Raw genomic sequence first — 16,957 nt, 5'->3', positions numbered from 1 at the left:
TGGGCTGATTCGTTGTTTCTAAATTTTAATTTTGTATCAATGAAATAGTTTATCTAATTAACCGTATTAAAACATCTTAATTAGACAACTGAATTCAATCTATACAATTTAAAATAGACAACGATTAAATCATGTGGATCAATTAATTCTATATATATTTTAATTTTAGTTTTCCGAAAAACCAAAACAATTAAAAAATCAAAACAGAAAATACACATTACGGGAACGAAGACTGGTTCGTCCCCGTTGCGGATCATATCCGCAACGTTGGATGGCATTGTTGCCAAAAGGGCAGCAATAACCGTCCAACCATTAAGAGTTGGAGTCCAACTCTGATATATGTAATTCGCACTATGTGCGAATTACATATATCCAATTTTTTTTTTAACTTTATTTAATTTTTCAAATCAAATAAATATCAAAACTTTTGATGCATTCTGTTTTATATAAACTAAAACTCTGTTTTAAATCAAAACTCTTTTAATTAAAAACTTAAATTTTAATTTCGAATATATATATATATATATATATATATATATAACTCAGTTTATATTTATATAACCATTTTCAAATATATATCTAATTAATCGATTCTAACCGTTTCGTTTAAATCGTTAATAAAATCAAAATTTTCAAAGATTAATCGAATTAACTCTTTTAACGATTCAAACGGTTAAACCCTTAATCCACAAAACACGTATATCTTAATCTCATCTTAACCATTTATATTTAGATTAATTAACCGAATCAAATTGATTAATTAACCTAACAATAAATCTATTCAATCTGATTGAAAACCCTTTTATTTTCATATATGAAATAACGGATTTAACGCAGGCTCTGATACCATTGAAGGAAAATAGGCAAACGTTTGGCAGCGGAAATATAAAATTTTTACCTATTTCCTTTTCCCAAGATCCGTTAATCGTTATTTCATATAAGGAGGGATTGAACATAAATACCTTTATGACGATCAATCTACCGTTGCAAACGAAGTGCCCACAACTTCAAAAGAGATGGAAACTGTCTACTAATCTGTCAGTACTCGAACAGACCTTCCAGACCTCCGAACGACAATCCCAACGGCGAAAACGTGGAAGAATATGTCTAGAAGCTCCTGTCCACAAATCACGACGATCCGACGGTTCAATCTCCGGGAATCCGCGAAATCCTGAACTGACCAGATGTAGGAGAAGCAAAACGAATTTCTCCTTTTGTATGTCTTTTCTACATTCATGAACATAACAAAACATATAAGTAAACGATTAGAACTCAACCAAGTAATAGCAATCAAGATAGATTGCCTCTAATTAATCAACGCAAGATCAAGAAGAAAAAGAAAGAGATGAAATCAATTGATTCGGAAGCAATCGGTGGAATTCCGTCCTCTACTGTAGTGGTCAAAATTCTCAGTCTGCGGGAGAGACTAGGGTTAGCCGAAATTTGCTAATAGGAGGGGTATAAATAACCTCTTGTATCTAAACCCTAGTTAGATAGAATTAGGTTACTTAATAAGAGTTATATTTGGAATAATACTCTTGTTATTATTATCTATAATTATATCTAAATATAAAGATAATAATAACTTATTGATAGGATAATAATAGAAGCAATTTAATCTCATTAAACCTCCTAACTTATTTATCCTATAATTAATTTAATTCGCAATCATAATCTGATTATAATTGTTTAAAAATAAATTAATTCCTTTATGTATTTAATACATAAATTCACCCCCCTCATGTTACTGGGCCTTAGTGGTCTCAGTTGGGCTTCCATCAATTAATTGACATCTGTTTCTCTTTTGGGTTCCAAGTCTTATGTGTGACCCATTAGGTTCTTATTGCTTCTAGCCGTATACAACTCTTAAATTAATTTTTCTCAGAATTATATTTAATCTTTGTATAACGGAATGAGTACGCGAACTGTGATTGGTAGATCCGAAACATTCCCCCAGAGCTATAAGAAGACAGGTTGATTCTGTCGTTGACCTTTCCGTATTAGTTACAGTATAATTCGATCCTTCATCAACTACATCCTTGAACAGAATCTTATGACTATGGGTAATTGTCTATAGGACACTAAACCCCAACATGCAGCCCTCCACAAAAATCACAAATGTCATTGAATGGTGGTTTGTTGTGAATTGAAGACACATTTATCTTGCCGAGCTGTCTAGTAAACTGTTCTACCTGGCTTGTCAATTTTGACACAACATCTTCATTTCCCGCTCTTTTTCATTCACTTCTGGCAGAGTGCCAGTTGTAACTTGTGCTTACTACCCTCTCAATAAGGTCGTACAAGGCCTGAGGTTCCAGATCTTCGGGATTTCCATTGGTAATAGATTCGATCTGGATCTTATAGATGTTGGTTACCCCATTGTAAAAGTTCTGCATCTGCATCCACATAGGAATTCCATGATTGGGTACTCTCCTTAGCAGTTCCTTGTACCTTTCCCATGCTTCGGCTAGTGATTCATCTTCTTCTTGCACAAAATGGGAAACCTCGTTTCTGAGCTTAATGGCTTATCATGGTGGGAAATATTTCATTAAGAACGCATTAGCCATTTCTTCCCAAGTGGTGATCATTCCTGGTTGTAAGCAGTTCAACCAAGTCTTCGCTTTGTCCCTTAGGGAAAAAGGAAACAACTTCAGTCTGATTACGTCGTCAAAAACGCCCCTGTTTGATCTGAACGTGTTGCACAGCATGATGAATTCTAGAATATGCCCATTTGGATCTTCTGATTGGTATCCGTTGAACTGTACTGCGGCTTGTAACATTTGTATTATCGACGCTTTCACTTCGAACATGTTGTTCCCTTCGTTTGGCAACACGATACATGATGAATGTCCTTCCGTGGTTGGCCTTGAATAATCTCTAATTCGCATGACAGGAGGGTTGTTATTCTCCCCTTCTTCTTCTTGGTTTGGTTGAACTGGTTGTTCGGGTGGTACCCTTCCAGCAATTCTTCTCTCTCTTTGTCATTCTCTTTGTCTTGTACGTCGAGTTCCCGCTCTGTTTCGTCTACACGTTCTCTCTAATTCGAGATCGATAGGAAAAACAGGAGGTCCAGCTCTGCGCATAAACTAATAAAGATTCCTTCTGGCTGCACTATTTAGCAAACAGATTAAAAACACCTTGTTTCACAGAAAAGTTCGTATAAACTTTGTTGCTTTCAATCCCCGGCAACGACGCCAAAAACTTGTTGTCCTCAGAATAGACTCTAGCAAGTGCACTAGATACAAGTAATAAAATGATAAGTCCAGTAACGTATCCACAGGGATTGAGGATCAAAGTTTACAAGAAATACTTTGTAGAACAGGGTGTGTGGTGTGTGTCAATTCTTTAATTTGAGAGGTGTTGTTCAAACATAAACAAGATCAAATCTTTAGTTGATTTCAAAGAGTACTTAATGATAAGAATGCAGAACAGGTCACTTTCAGTCTCTAAACATCCTATTTATTCATGAATGAAGTAAAGTGATGCCAAGGTCTCTGTTTTAATGCTCACTTAAGTCAACTCTCGTGTGTTCTTAAGATTCTAAGACGTACTGCAACCTTAAGCGTCCCCAAAATTGGTTCTTTCTTGCATTACGATCTAAACAGTATTTCTATAAAGAAAACACTTGAGGCAACCTCCTGACATTTCTGTTTCGGGGTTGAATGCTTGACAAATGGTTCCGTGAAGATGAAAGCAGTGTCCTATCATGCATCTAACACTAACATACATGCATTTAGCAATGGAGTTAAGGATTTGTCAAGCACATCATAATATATCAACATTCATTCATAAATAAGATTAAAGAAGACTTACATAACCGGCCCTAACTGGCCAAACCCATTCAAAACGACTACTCACTCATAGTGAAGAGTGAATAGCCACCATTAATTCCACAGACATCCATTGGAGGCATCATCATCCTAAGAGAGCTTCGCCTCTCTTCAAAAGTTCTAACTAAAACTGATTGTCTCAATAGTAAAAGGTGTGTCCTTTCCTTCCCTCGACTACATCTATATAAAGGAAGAAAAACGAACCATGCCACCAAATATTACAAAAAGATTGTTTTCCTACAGCTACTAATACTAGGGAATGATTAATTTAAGTTGACCCTTGAACACTCAAGGGGTGATCCATCTTTTCATCATGTTGCTTTCCTGCCTCCTTGCGTACTCTACACCTGCAGCGCCGCTCCTAACACTTGTCCAGTCGCTATCCGTCATCGGGTATACAGCGGAAATCCGCTGGATCAAAGGAAGCTCGACTCCTTATGGTTTGTTGCAAACAGGCTGTGTTATCGCCCATTTGACTTAATCGATACAATCTGCATAAAACACTTATAAGCCCATATATTTCGGAATATTTTGCCTGAAATGCACATAAAATGTTATTAAAATGCTGTTTAATTATAGTCATATTCATGCCCAACAAATACCCCCAAATAAAATCCTTGCGTGTCCTCAAGTAAGCAAAAAGATAAAAATAACACAAGAGAATAGTTTTAGGCAAGAATAATCGAAGGAGTATTTACAGAAGGAATTTATGTAGAAATAAGGGAAACAGATTTATAGGAGAGTGATTCAAACAGAAAGAATTTAAGAAGAAGAACTTTTTGAACAATTTGTGACCGCCAATGAGGCTTTTGCTAGAATGAAAATATAAATCCTTTTCTTATGAAATTCCTCAAAGCTTCAAATTGAACCTCAATCCTCATTTAAACCACTTGCAATGCTCCAAGTGCCTCACTAAGTTCAGGAGGATTCACACACTCTCAAATGGCCTTTGTTGCCATAGTGGGAAAGTATCATCACTCCTCAGCTTAGTACTATGATCGCTAGGTTATGACATTGCTTATTGGACCTATCTCGATGGATCAAAAATTTTCCGATCATAGTCAAAAGGTCTTGACATGGGTTGTACTGTTAGGCTAAGGCTAAGGTATGGACGTGAATTGGCAATTTAAGTGTATCAATTTTGTCTACATGCAATGCAATTCACCATACTCGGCACTTAGCACAGATCATTACGCACAGCCTGTTTCACAATAGAGACCAAACTATCCCTTGAATACACAAACATAATTATCCAAACATTTGACTTTAGTCTCAAGATGTAAGCATTTGTCCAAAAATTTAAGAGACTAATTCAAACACTTTCCTGTTATCTTTTAAAATTCCTATTCAATCCTCAAATGTCATCCTTTCACCGTTTGATCATTAAAAACACAGATTTTCTCAAAAAAAAAAAATTTCTTTCTCTCGAGCAACTTGTTCTGAGCATGAGACAAATTCAAGGTGTTTTTGGGATTACAGTGAAGGGAATTGGTTCCTTAAATTTGTGTTTGCGAAAGAATAAGCTAAGGCTCAAGTTGGCTATCCTAAAAATGTGAGTGCAAAGCACAGGTAGGCTTTTTGTGGAGTGAACTTGGGATCTAACTGCCTTTTTCCTCCTATGATCATCCAAAATTTTACCATTTTGATTAGGCACCCAAAGCAATACCTACCTAAAGACAATATGCACTAGCCCTCTCATGAAGAATCATCGCATTTTCATGCTAATGTAGGCTCAAGTTCTCACATTTCAGGGCTTTTGCATTGGAGCAGGAGATTCTTTAAGTGAAGATTGAGTTAAAACTTGAAATTTTTCAGAATTTCACTATTTAAAAGGGAGCTCAGCTAATAAAACAAAGCCATTACCTCAAATTTGCAATCACAAAAGCACAATCAGTTTCGAAATGGATCAGAAAGTGAAATGACTACATAAACACATTATGCGATTTGCTTAATGAGGACGTCAAGATTTTATTAGAGGGAAATTTGCTTAAACTTATCATACTACAACAACAACATGCTTCATCTTTTTATCATGTTATGCTCAAGTAGTTTTGCAGTAGTTTAAACGCATGCAATCCACCCCCAAATAAAAATTAACATTGTCCTCAATGTTACTCTAACAACGGGATAAAAGAATCATAACATGATAACATGGGAGTGTAACAATAAAAACAAAGAAGGGTTATAAGTGTTACCGGATGCTTGGATAGCGACAAGTTTGAGGTTTTAGACAAGTGGGGAACGAGAGGAATCAACCTCTCGATCTTTAGCAGGAGCAGCACCATCCCCTTTCGAGGAGGTAGCGGCATTTGTTTCAGGGACATCAGATTTCGCTCTTACCGGACTTTTAACCGAGGTACCCGAAGGACTTTCCCGCCCATGCTCTTCTATACAGACATGCTTCAGCATATCCACTTCTTGTTGCAGAACAACAGTTTTATGCTCAAGAGCATGGATCTGGTCTCGGTTAGCCACATTCTGCGCAAACAAAGCATCGAACTTACTAACAATATCATCATTGGTGAGCTTTGCCCATTTCTTGTAAAAAGCGAGGTCTTTTTCGGGCGCAATCTGCTCGGACTCAGAGGAAACAGACACAGTAGGTTCACTCTTTCTCTTGCGGCTTTCAACTCTCCTTGCTTCAACAAAGTCGGCCATCCATACCCATTTGCCATTCACCAGCTTCCCAAACAACATGCTTTGTAGGCTCCTTAGATCAATCTGGTCAGGGTGGTTCACCACAGTGAGCCGGGTGCGGTCCTCTGGTTTAAAAACCCCAAGTTCTTCTGCAATCCGAGTTACAATGCTTCCACAGCAAATGACCGAGGAATTCTTCTTTCTGAAGTTGCTGATGTACTCCCCAAACCAATAACCTAAGTTCATTCTGGGCCCGATCGACATACTCCACAAGGCCGTCAATTCGGCATGGGGAATAGTAGCCTGGTTTTCTCAGGCAAAGATGGTTCCAGACACCAGTTTATGCAGGTAGCGGATGGCATAGTCATCAATATTCGACGCTTTGGAAATGCTACCGTCATACCTCTGCTGGCCCGAAATGGAATGCCAGAATGCTGTTGGGTCAAACACCTCAAGAGTCTGAATAAATGCCTCCTTGTAGCCTTCAGATTCCAGATCATCATCGTCCGTAGCACCCAGTAAACTATTGAACGTGTTCAACGAAGGCCGCTGCGTGTGAGTCATCAGCCTGAAGCTAAACTTGCCTTCTTCGTCGGGGTCTGTGATTTCTGGATTGTGCTTAAAAGTGGCCAGGAATTCCAACGTGAGTTCTCTGTAGGCCGGCTCAGTCATTTCAAAGAAGCAGCCGAAATGGCCTGCCTCCATGAGCCTCCGCACACGCTGATCAAGTTTGAGCCTTTTTAAGGTGTCCCACCATACTGTCCTCACCGGCCCGAATTCTAGTTGCGCAAGTTCCTTGTAGTAATTCTGCGTGGCCGCATCCTTGAACTGAGCAAGCTTTTTCACCAATTTTTCGTCCGGAACGAAAGCAACTGAGTCTACCCCCATCATTTTTCCCTTAGCTTTTTATTTCTTCGATGAGCCCTCAATTTTTACCTGCTTACCAGAGCCACGAGTTCTCATGCTGTGCTCAAGTTTAAATAGGGTTTCCCAATGGTAAAGAGAACAGAGCATATGGTGACTAGTGAAAAGAAATATATGAAAAAGAAAACAAATCGAGCAATGGACCATAATGAGGTAGGTCTCCTTAAGTAGGGAGAGATGAAATGGTCTATTACCAACCCGTCTTTATGAGGGCGGTCGAAAGGACGCCACCTGGACAAATTGGCAAAAGGCGCGTACCTTCGAATAGACCCTTGGGTGACGAACGGACACATTTCAAATTTTGAATTTACTACTCCCCTATCCGTTCGATTGCATCAAGAAAAAGAGAGCAAACGAAATAAGAGCCTAGTGACATAGGATTAGACGTTTTTACTTTTCAGGCTTTTATTTCGCCGCCCAACTTCCAATGATAGCCCTGTTTGATGGGTAAATCAACTCCCTATTTGAACAAGTAAAATCGTAAAACTTGACCCTTATGAAAAGGTGTAAGTTTCAACTGTGCTTATTCCGGAGATACTCATTACGGACCACTGCTCGACACAAAATGGATCTAAACTACTTTTGACATTACTTAACAAAATTTGAAATTGAAACTAATTTAAATGCAATGTTACTTGTGCTACAATTGGTGTTTGTAGCGAACACCATGTTCGATCTTCTAATGGCGTGGGGGATCCTGGAAGTGAACTGTATCGATCTTCCTTGTGTGATCGTTCTCCAGATAGGGTTTCAGTCTTTGCCCATTTACCTTAAACGGTTCCTATCCATCCCTGCCAATTTCAATGGCACCATGACCAAACACCTTGTGCACTAGATAAGGTCCCGTCCATCTTGATTTCAGCTTCCCAGGAAACAACCTGAGTCTCGAATTGTACAAGAGAACTCTTTGACCTTCGTGGGTCTGGATTTTTCTATCGTGCCACACCTTTGTTTTATCCTTGTAATTCACGGCATTTTCATACGAGAACAGCCTAGACTCTTCCATGTCACAGAGTTGAAGTTTTCGCTGATCTCCAACAGCCTGTGGCTCAACATTTAAAAATGTTAATGCCCAAAAAGCCCTGTGTTCCATTTCAACCGGCAAGTGACAAGACTTGTCGTACAGTAATCTAAAGGGAGACATGCCAATTGGTGTTTTATAGGCTATTCGATATGCCCACAGAGCATCATCGGGCTTGTTCGCCCAGTCCCTCCTAGAATTGCCAACTATTTTCTCTAAAATTCTTTTGATCCCTCTATTCGAAATCTCCACCTGTCCACTTGTTTGTGGATGGTATGGTGTGGCAATTCTGTGAGAGACCCCAAGTTTTCCCATTAAATTTTCAAATTTAGCATTACAAAAATGGGTTCCCTGATCACTGATGATTGCTCGTGGGACCCCGAATCGGGCAAACAGCCTTTTCATGAATTTAACTACCACACGAGCGTCATTGGTGGGGCTAGCCATTGCTTCGACCCACTCGCTCACATAATCAATAGCTACCAAGATATATTTGTGCCCGAAAGATGTAGGGAATGGTCCCATAAAATCTATGCCCCATATATCAAAGATTTCACAAACAACTATGTTATTTAGGGGCATGACATTTCTAGCCGAGATATTGCCTGTTCGTTGGCACTCATTGCAAGTGCTAACGAACAGATTGGCATCTTCAAAAAGTGTTGGCCAGAAAAAACCTGATTGAAGAACCTTGGCTGCAGTTCTGCTAGCGCTATGGTGCCCTCCAGCTTCTCGATCATGACAATGGCTTAAAACATCCTGTCCCTCCTCCTGAGATATACATCTTCGAATAATTTGATCGGCGCACAAACTGAAAAGATAGGGTTCTTCCCAAAAATAATATTTAATTTCAGCAAAAAAAACTTCCTCCTCTGATTAGTGGATAGGTTGTGAGGCTTAAGCGAAATTGCTAGGTAATTAGCAATATTGGCAAACCATGGCGCAGGCTGTGCGGCGTATAGACGCTCGTCTGGAAATCTTTCCAAAATCTTTGGTTGTTCCTGGCTGCTTTGGTGAGCAATTCTTGACAAATGATCAGCCGCGACATTTTTCGTTCCCTTCTTATCTTTAATTTCGAGATCAAACTCTTGAAGCAATAATAACCAGCGGATTAACCTAGGCTTAGCATCCTTTTTCACGAACAAGTAGCATAGCGCAGCGTGGTCTGTGTGCACAACAACTTTGGACATCACTAAGTAGGGTCGAAATTTGTCGAAGGCATACACAACTGCAAGAAGCTCCTTCTCTGTAGTGGTGTAGTTCTGCTGGGCCTCGTTTAATGTTTTGCTTGCTTAATAAATTGGCCTAAACTTCTTCTCTATCCTTTGTCCAAGAACAACTCCCACACAAGTATCGCTCGCGTCACACATCATCTCAAAAGGTTGTTCCCAGTCTGGTCCTGCCAGTATAGGCGAGTTGATCAGCTTGCCTTTTAATAGTTCGAAAGTGTTGAGACAGCTTGCATCAAAGGAAAATTCCGCGTCCTTATGAAGTAGTGTTGACAAAGGCAACGCAATCTTTGAAAAATCTTTGATGAACCGGCAGTAGAATCCTGCATGCCCCAGAAAGCTTCTTACATCTTTGACACTAGTTGGAATAACTAGTTTCTCTATTACTTCCACCTTAGCCTTGTCTACTTCCATCCCCTTGTCTGAGATTTTGTGCCTGAGAACGATTCCTCCCGTAACCATGAAGTGGCATTTTTCCCAATTCAAGACCAGGTGAGTCTCCTTGCATCGCACAAGTACATCTTCAAGGTTGTTTAGACAATTTCCAAAAGAGTCTCCATAAACTGAGAAGTCGTCCATGAAGATTTCTACGGTCCACTCCACCATATCATGAAAAATGGACATCATACATCTTTGGAAAGTGGCTGGAGCGTTGCACAGTCCGAACGGCATTCGTCTGTAGGCATAGGTCCCATATGGACATGTGAACGTAGTCTTCTCTTGATCCTCACCGTGAATTGTGATCTGGTTGTATCCTGAATAACCGTCAAGAAAGCAATAAAAGGCATATCCCGCTAATCGCTCCAACATCTGATCAATGAAGGGCAAGGGAAAATGATCCCTCCTTGTGGCTTCGTTGAGCTTCCGATAGTCCACACAAACTCGCCATCCGGTGATAGTTCTTGTAGGGACCAATTCGTCTTTCTCGTTGAGTACTACTATCGTTCCTCCCTTCTTTGGTACAACATGAACATGGCTTGTCCATACACTATCGAAAATGGGATAAATAATCCCTGCATCCAGCAACTTGATCACTTCTTTTCGCACAACCTCCTTCATGTGGGGGTTTAATCTGCACTGTGGTTGGATAGAGGGCTTGTGATCCTTTTCCATCAAGATTCTATGGACACAGACTGTTGGGCTGATACCTTTTATATCATCAATCTTCCATGCGATTGCATCCTTATTTCTTCGCAGCACCTCCATGAGTTGAGTTTTCTGATCAGGAGTTAGCTTTGAGGATATAATCACTGGGCTCCCACTAGGTGGTTCCAAGAAGGCATACTCAAGGTGTGGGGGCAACGGTTTCAATTCTGGCTTAGATAATGGCACAGTTGGTATCTCTGATGGTTCTTGATGAGTTGGGACAGTAGGATCTAAAGGTGGAGTCGGTACGTTGGACTCAATGGAATAGCCTATTCCTTCACATAAGTTCACCTCTTCTCCCAATAGAGTTTCCAGAGTGTCCTGTTCCTACAAAGTAGATAGACTTTGGAATTCATCTAAGAAACAGCATGTGTCATCATTATTATTAGCTCGTCTCATTGCTTCGTTTATTTTGAAAATGACTTCCTCCCCATTAATTCTTAAGAACAGTCATCCTTCTTCTACGTCTATCAATGCTTTACCCGTGGCTAAAAATGGTCTACCTAGGATAATAGGAACATGCAAGTCTTCATCAATGTCCATTATAATGAAATCAACAGGCAATATGAATTTTCCTACTTTGACCAGCACATCTTCCACAACTCCCCTATGATAGCATACTGACCGATCGGCCAATTGAATAGACATTTTGGTTGGTTGTGGTTCTCCTAATCCTAGTTTAGCATACACAGAATATGGCATAAGGTTTATGCTAGCTCCTAGGTCACAGAGTGCATTTTCAATAATTAAACTTCCAATTGAACAGGGAATAGAAAAAATCCCTGGATCATTTAGCTTTTTCGGAAGCTGCTGCTTGTTCTGGAGTATTGACGAACAATCTCTGTTGAGTTGGATCGTGGAAATGTTTTCCAGCTTCTTTTTGTTTGACAGGATATCTTTGAGGAAATTTGCGTATGTCGGCATCTGTGCCAGCGCTTCTACGAAAAGGATGTTGATGTGTAACTTCCTTAAGGTGTCTAACACCTTAGAATTTTGTTCTTCCAGCTTTTTGTTAATCATCCGTGTTGGATATGGCACATGTGGAACATACGGCGGAGGTGGCTTATACATTCTTTCGCTTTCCCCCTGATCCTGCTCACTGGTAATGGTTGTCTCCCTGGTTTCTTCTTCACTGGGAACAGCTTGTTCCTGCTCCCCTTCAGCTTCTTTGGATGTTCCTGCACATTCAGCATTTTCATCAGCAGAAATAATGGGTTGGGTTTGCTTACCAGATCTCAGAGTTATCGCCATGACATCGCCCTTTGGATTCGGCTTTATGTTGCTTGGCATTATTCCCTTCCCTTTTGAAGTAGATGCAGCTAACTGATGGACTTGTGTTTCCAGATTTTTAATTGAAGCTTGTGTCTGTTTCATGAACTGAATCATCATCGTCTTCATATCTGGCTCCACGTCCTCCTTGGGTGGAACAGGTTGTTTGTAATGCTGCTGATATTGTCTCTGGTAATGTCCTCCTTGCTGTTGTTGATATCTCGGTTGTTCCTACTGGTTCGGCTGGCCTGTCCATCCAAAATTCGAATGGTTTCTTGTGGCAGGGTTATATGTGTTAGAGTACGGGTTAGGCGGGTTCCTTTGGTTGTACCCCGCATAGTCGCATTTTGTCGGTGCACCCTTGCCTTGCCTGACTCCTGGGCAATTTATATTGAAATCCAGCCCTCCACAAAAATCACAAATGTCATTGAATGGTGGTTCGTTGTGAATTGAAGACACATTTATCTTGCTGAGCTGTCTAGCAAGCTGTTCTACCTGGCCTGTCAATTTTGACACAACATCTTCATTTCCTGCTCTTTTTCCTTCACTTATGGTGGAGTGCCAGTTGTAACTTGTGCTACTACCCTTTCAATAAGGTCATACAAGGCCTGAGGTTCCAGATCTTTGGGATTTCCATTGGCAATAGATTCGATCTGGATCTTATAGATGTTGGTTACCCCATTGTAAAAGTTCTGCATCTACATCCACATAGGAATGCCATGATTGGGTACTCTCCTTAGTAGTTCCTTGTACCTTTCCCATGCTTCGGCTAGTGATTCATCTTCTTCTTGCACAAAATGGGAAACCTCGTTTCTGAGCTTAATGGCTTGTCATGGTGGGAAATATTTCATTAAGAACGCATTAGCCATTTCTTCCCAAGTGGTGATCGTTTCTGGTTGCAAGCAGTTCAACCAAGTCTTCGCTTTTTCCCTTAGGGAAAAAGGAAACAGCTTCAGTCTGATTACGTCGTCAGAAACGCCCCTGTTTGATCTGAACGTGTTGCACGGCGTGATGAATTCTAGAATATGCCCATTTGGATCTTCCGATTGGTATCCGTTGAACTGTACTGCGGCTTATAACATTTGTATCATCGACGCTTTCACTTTGAACATGTTGTTCCCTTCGTTTGGTAACACGATACATGATGAATTTCCTTCTGTGGTTGGCCTTGAATAATCTCTAATTCGCATGACATGAGGGTTGTTATTCTCCCCTTCTTCTTCTTGGTTTGGTTGAACTGGTTGTTCAGGTGGTACCCTTCCAGCCATTCTTCTCTCTCTTTGTCGTTCTCTTTGTCTTGTACGTCAAGTTCCCGCTCTATTTCGTCTACACGTTCTCTCTAATTCGAGATCGATAGGAAAAACAGGAGGTCCAACTCTACGCATAAACTGATAAAGATTCCTTCTGGCTGCACTATTTAGCAAACAGATTAAAAACACCTTGTTTCACAGAAAAGTTCGTATAAACTTTGTTGCTTTCAATCCCCGGCAACGGCGCCAAAAACTTATTGTCCTCAGAATAGACTCTAGCAAGTGCACTAGATACAAGTAATAAAATGATAAGTCCAGTATCGTATCCACAGGGATTGAGGATCAAAGTTTACAAGAAATACTTTGTAGAACAGGGTGTGTGGTGTGTGTCAATTCTTTAATTTGAGAGGTGTTGTTCAAACATAAACAAGATCAAATCTTTAGTTGATTTCAAAGAGTACTTAATGATAAAAAGGCAGAACAGGTCGAGCACAGCAGAACAGGTCACTTTCAGTCTCTAAACATCCTATTTATTCATGAATGAAGTAAAGTGATGCCAAGGTCTCTGTTTTAATGCTCACTTAAGTCAACTCTTGTGTGTTCTTAAGATTCTAAGACGTACTGCAACCTTAAGCGTCCCCAAAGTTGGTTCTTTCTTACATTACGATCTAAATAGCATTTCTATAAAGAAAACCCTTGAGGCAACCTCCTGACATTTCTGTTTCGGGGTTGAATGCTTAACAAATGGTTCCGTGAAGATGAAAGCAGTGTCCTATCATGCATCTAACACTAAAATACATGCATTTAGCAATGGAGTTAAGGATTTGTCAAGCACATCATAATATATCAACATTCATTCATAAATAAGATTAAAGAAGACTTACATAACCGGCCCTAACTGGCCAAACCCATTCAAAACAACTACTCACTCATAGTGAAGAGTGAATAGCCACCATTAATTCCACAGACATCCATTGGAGGCATCATCATCCTAAGAGAGCTTCGCCTCTCTTCAAAAGTTCTAACTAAAACTGATTGTCTCAATAGTAAAAGGTGTGTCCTTTCCTTCCCTCGACTACATCTATATAAAGGAAGAAAAACGAACCATGCCATCAAATATTACAAAAAGATTGTTTTCCTACAGCTACTAATACTAGGGAATGAGTAATTTAAGTTGACCCTTGAACACTCAAGGGGTGATCCATCTTTTCATCATGTTGCTTTCCTGCCTCCTTGCGTACTCTACACCTGCCGCGCCTGCCGCATCGCTCCTGACACTTGTCCAGTCGCTATCCGTCATCAGGTACACAATGGAAATCCGCTGGATCAAAGGAAGCTCGACTCCTTATGGTTTGTTGCAAACAGGCTGTGTTATCGCCCATTTGACTTAATCGATACAATCTGCATAAAACACTTATAAGCCCATATGTTTCGGAATATTTTGCCTGAAATGCACATAAAATGTTATTAAAATGCTGTTTAATTATAGTCATATTCATGCCCAACAGCTATCATCTGCTGAGTCAACTTTTAGTACGATGAACTTCTGCTTCTTATCTTTTGACTTTTCTTTCACATCAAAATTCTTCAGAGATCTCATGAGTGAGAAGAGATCTTATGATTTCATCGTATTTATAGGTGGTCAGGTTCTGTGCTTCTTCAATAGTTGTTTTCTTGGCTTGTCGGCTTTTTGTGAGGCTTCTGGGGATTTTCTTCACTTGTTCCTTTTTAGAGAAAATATTTCCCAGTTGTTTGAGCTCGTTGATGATATTGGCGAATCTAGCATTCATGTCTGAGATGCCTTCACTCTCTTGCATTTCAAATAGCTCGTACAACCTCATGTTCTGGTTGATCTTGGATTCTTTCACTTTGTTGGTTCCTTCGTAAGTAACTTCCAGCTTGTTTCAAATCTCATGTTGCTGACTCGCAACCTGAAATTTTATTGTACTCTGCAGCATCTAACGCATAATGAATCATGTTTATAGTTGAAGCATTTGTTTGAAGTTTTTTAAGAACTTCTTCAATCCACTTATCTTCTGACTTAACAACCTTTTCCCCATCTACTATTTCAATAGGAATGTGTAAAACACTGACATAAACACGGTCAACATGCCAAAAAACCTATTTGACTTCAATGAATATATACATGGTAATTCCACCTTTTGCCATCTCATTATGGTAGTAAGGTTGGAAATACTTGGGGTTTTAAATGTAAATATATAAATTAAATTAAATGAAAATTAAAAAGAAAACAGAAATAGAATTGTCTAGGAAAACAAAATAAAATTGTGGACTAATTTTTAAAAATAAAAATCTTAGCTAAAATAATTTAGATTACGTTTTTTTACTATTATAATTTATTAATGCGAGCCTTTTGATGCCACAAGATTTCTTCTTAACCCAGAACGTCATCAAACTCTTTACTCAACTTCTCTCGAATTAAACCATATTTAACTAAAACAGACAATAAACTTTGAACCCCCTCGAGGCAACGATATACACTAACATCAACACGGAACATATACATGGTAATTCCACCTTTTGCCATCTCATTTTGGTAGTAAGGTTGGACATACCTAAAATGATTAAGGGTTTTTAATGTAAATATATAAATTAAATTAAATGAAAATTAAAAAGAAAGCAGAAATAGAATTGTCCAAGAAAAATAATAAAGTCTTGGACTAATTTAATTTTTAATAATAAAAATCTTACCTCAAATAATTTATATTACGATTTTTTTTACAATTATAATTTAGATTACGTTAAGAAACACATTTATAGATATATTTTTCTATATCTATTAGCCTTGTATGGGGCCATATTGAAAATAGCGTTGCAAACCTTCAGGTCATTGAAAGGCCGACAAAGGTCAATGCATACGTTATTATCAAGGTTCAGGAATTTGAGGATAGTATGAATAGTAAGTCTGTTGATGCATTTATTTTGTAGCACATTATAGTTAGAATACTATTACACACATCATCAATCATAATATAGTATGAGTATCGATCCACAAAGAGTTTTATAGGTGTATTGACACTCTAATCGGCTGATGTTTAAAAGATGAAAGTGACCAAATATTGTTTAGAAAGTTTATAACATAACTAAATCAAATATTCCAAAACCAACAGAAAAGCATAAGCAACTAAATGGGTAAAGCGCACGGGATAGCTCTTTGCACAACATGGGGCAGATCTAGTATTACATCTCATAAGAGGATATTATCAGCACAATGGCAAGGCATCCTGAAAATCATGCTTCCCACATTTCTATGGTTGAAGAAGCCCACGATATATCTAAGCTATATTCCTATCAATCTTAGATATTCACCAGTTAAAAGGAACAAAGGATATCAAATAGATAATTTCTTACTCATATTTGCAGCATATCTAGCTCAGGATTAGCATCTCTGCCTAGCCCATCACTAAACATCCTAAGTTATTATTCTTCTTAAGAATTATTTCTCTCGAACAGAATTCTTAATAATACACAACATTAGTGGCCGATTAATATCGCATGCAACACAACTTAGAAGTACATAAACATGTAAATACTCTTATATCAAGACGTAATACTTACTTTCTCCCCATCATAACGATCTATCCCATGCTAATGAGTCTACTCGCTCTTCATGATACAAAGATCACGAAG

General features: G+C 39.0%; 2 non-coding genes across 2 annotated transcripts; both read left to right on the top strand.

Moving 5' to 3' along the window:
• Positions 1-2,412: 2,412 nt before the first annotated feature.
• LOC136204417 (small nucleolar RNA R71) lies at positions 2,413-2,519 on the top strand. The gene has a single exon (XR_010675259.1). It is a non-coding gene; the product is annotated as a small nucleolar RNA R71 (small nucleolar RNA).
• Positions 2,520-12,770: 10,251 nt separating this feature from the next.
• On the top strand, positions 12,771-12,877 carry LOC136204364 (small nucleolar RNA R71). The gene has a single exon (XR_010675207.1). It is a non-coding gene; the product is annotated as a small nucleolar RNA R71 (small nucleolar RNA).
• The last annotated feature ends 4,080 nt before the right edge of the window (positions 12,878-16,957 follow it).

The sequence above is a fragment of the Euphorbia lathyris genome, chromosome 8 (genome assembly GCF_963576675.1).
Source record: "Euphorbia lathyris chromosome 8, ddEupLath1.1, whole genome shotgun sequence".
Classification (NCBI taxonomy): domain Eukaryota; kingdom Viridiplantae; phylum Streptophyta; class Magnoliopsida; order Malpighiales; family Euphorbiaceae; genus Euphorbia; species Euphorbia lathyris.
Note: the sequence above shows the minus strand (reverse complement) of the source record. Positions and strands in the feature narration are given on the sequence as shown.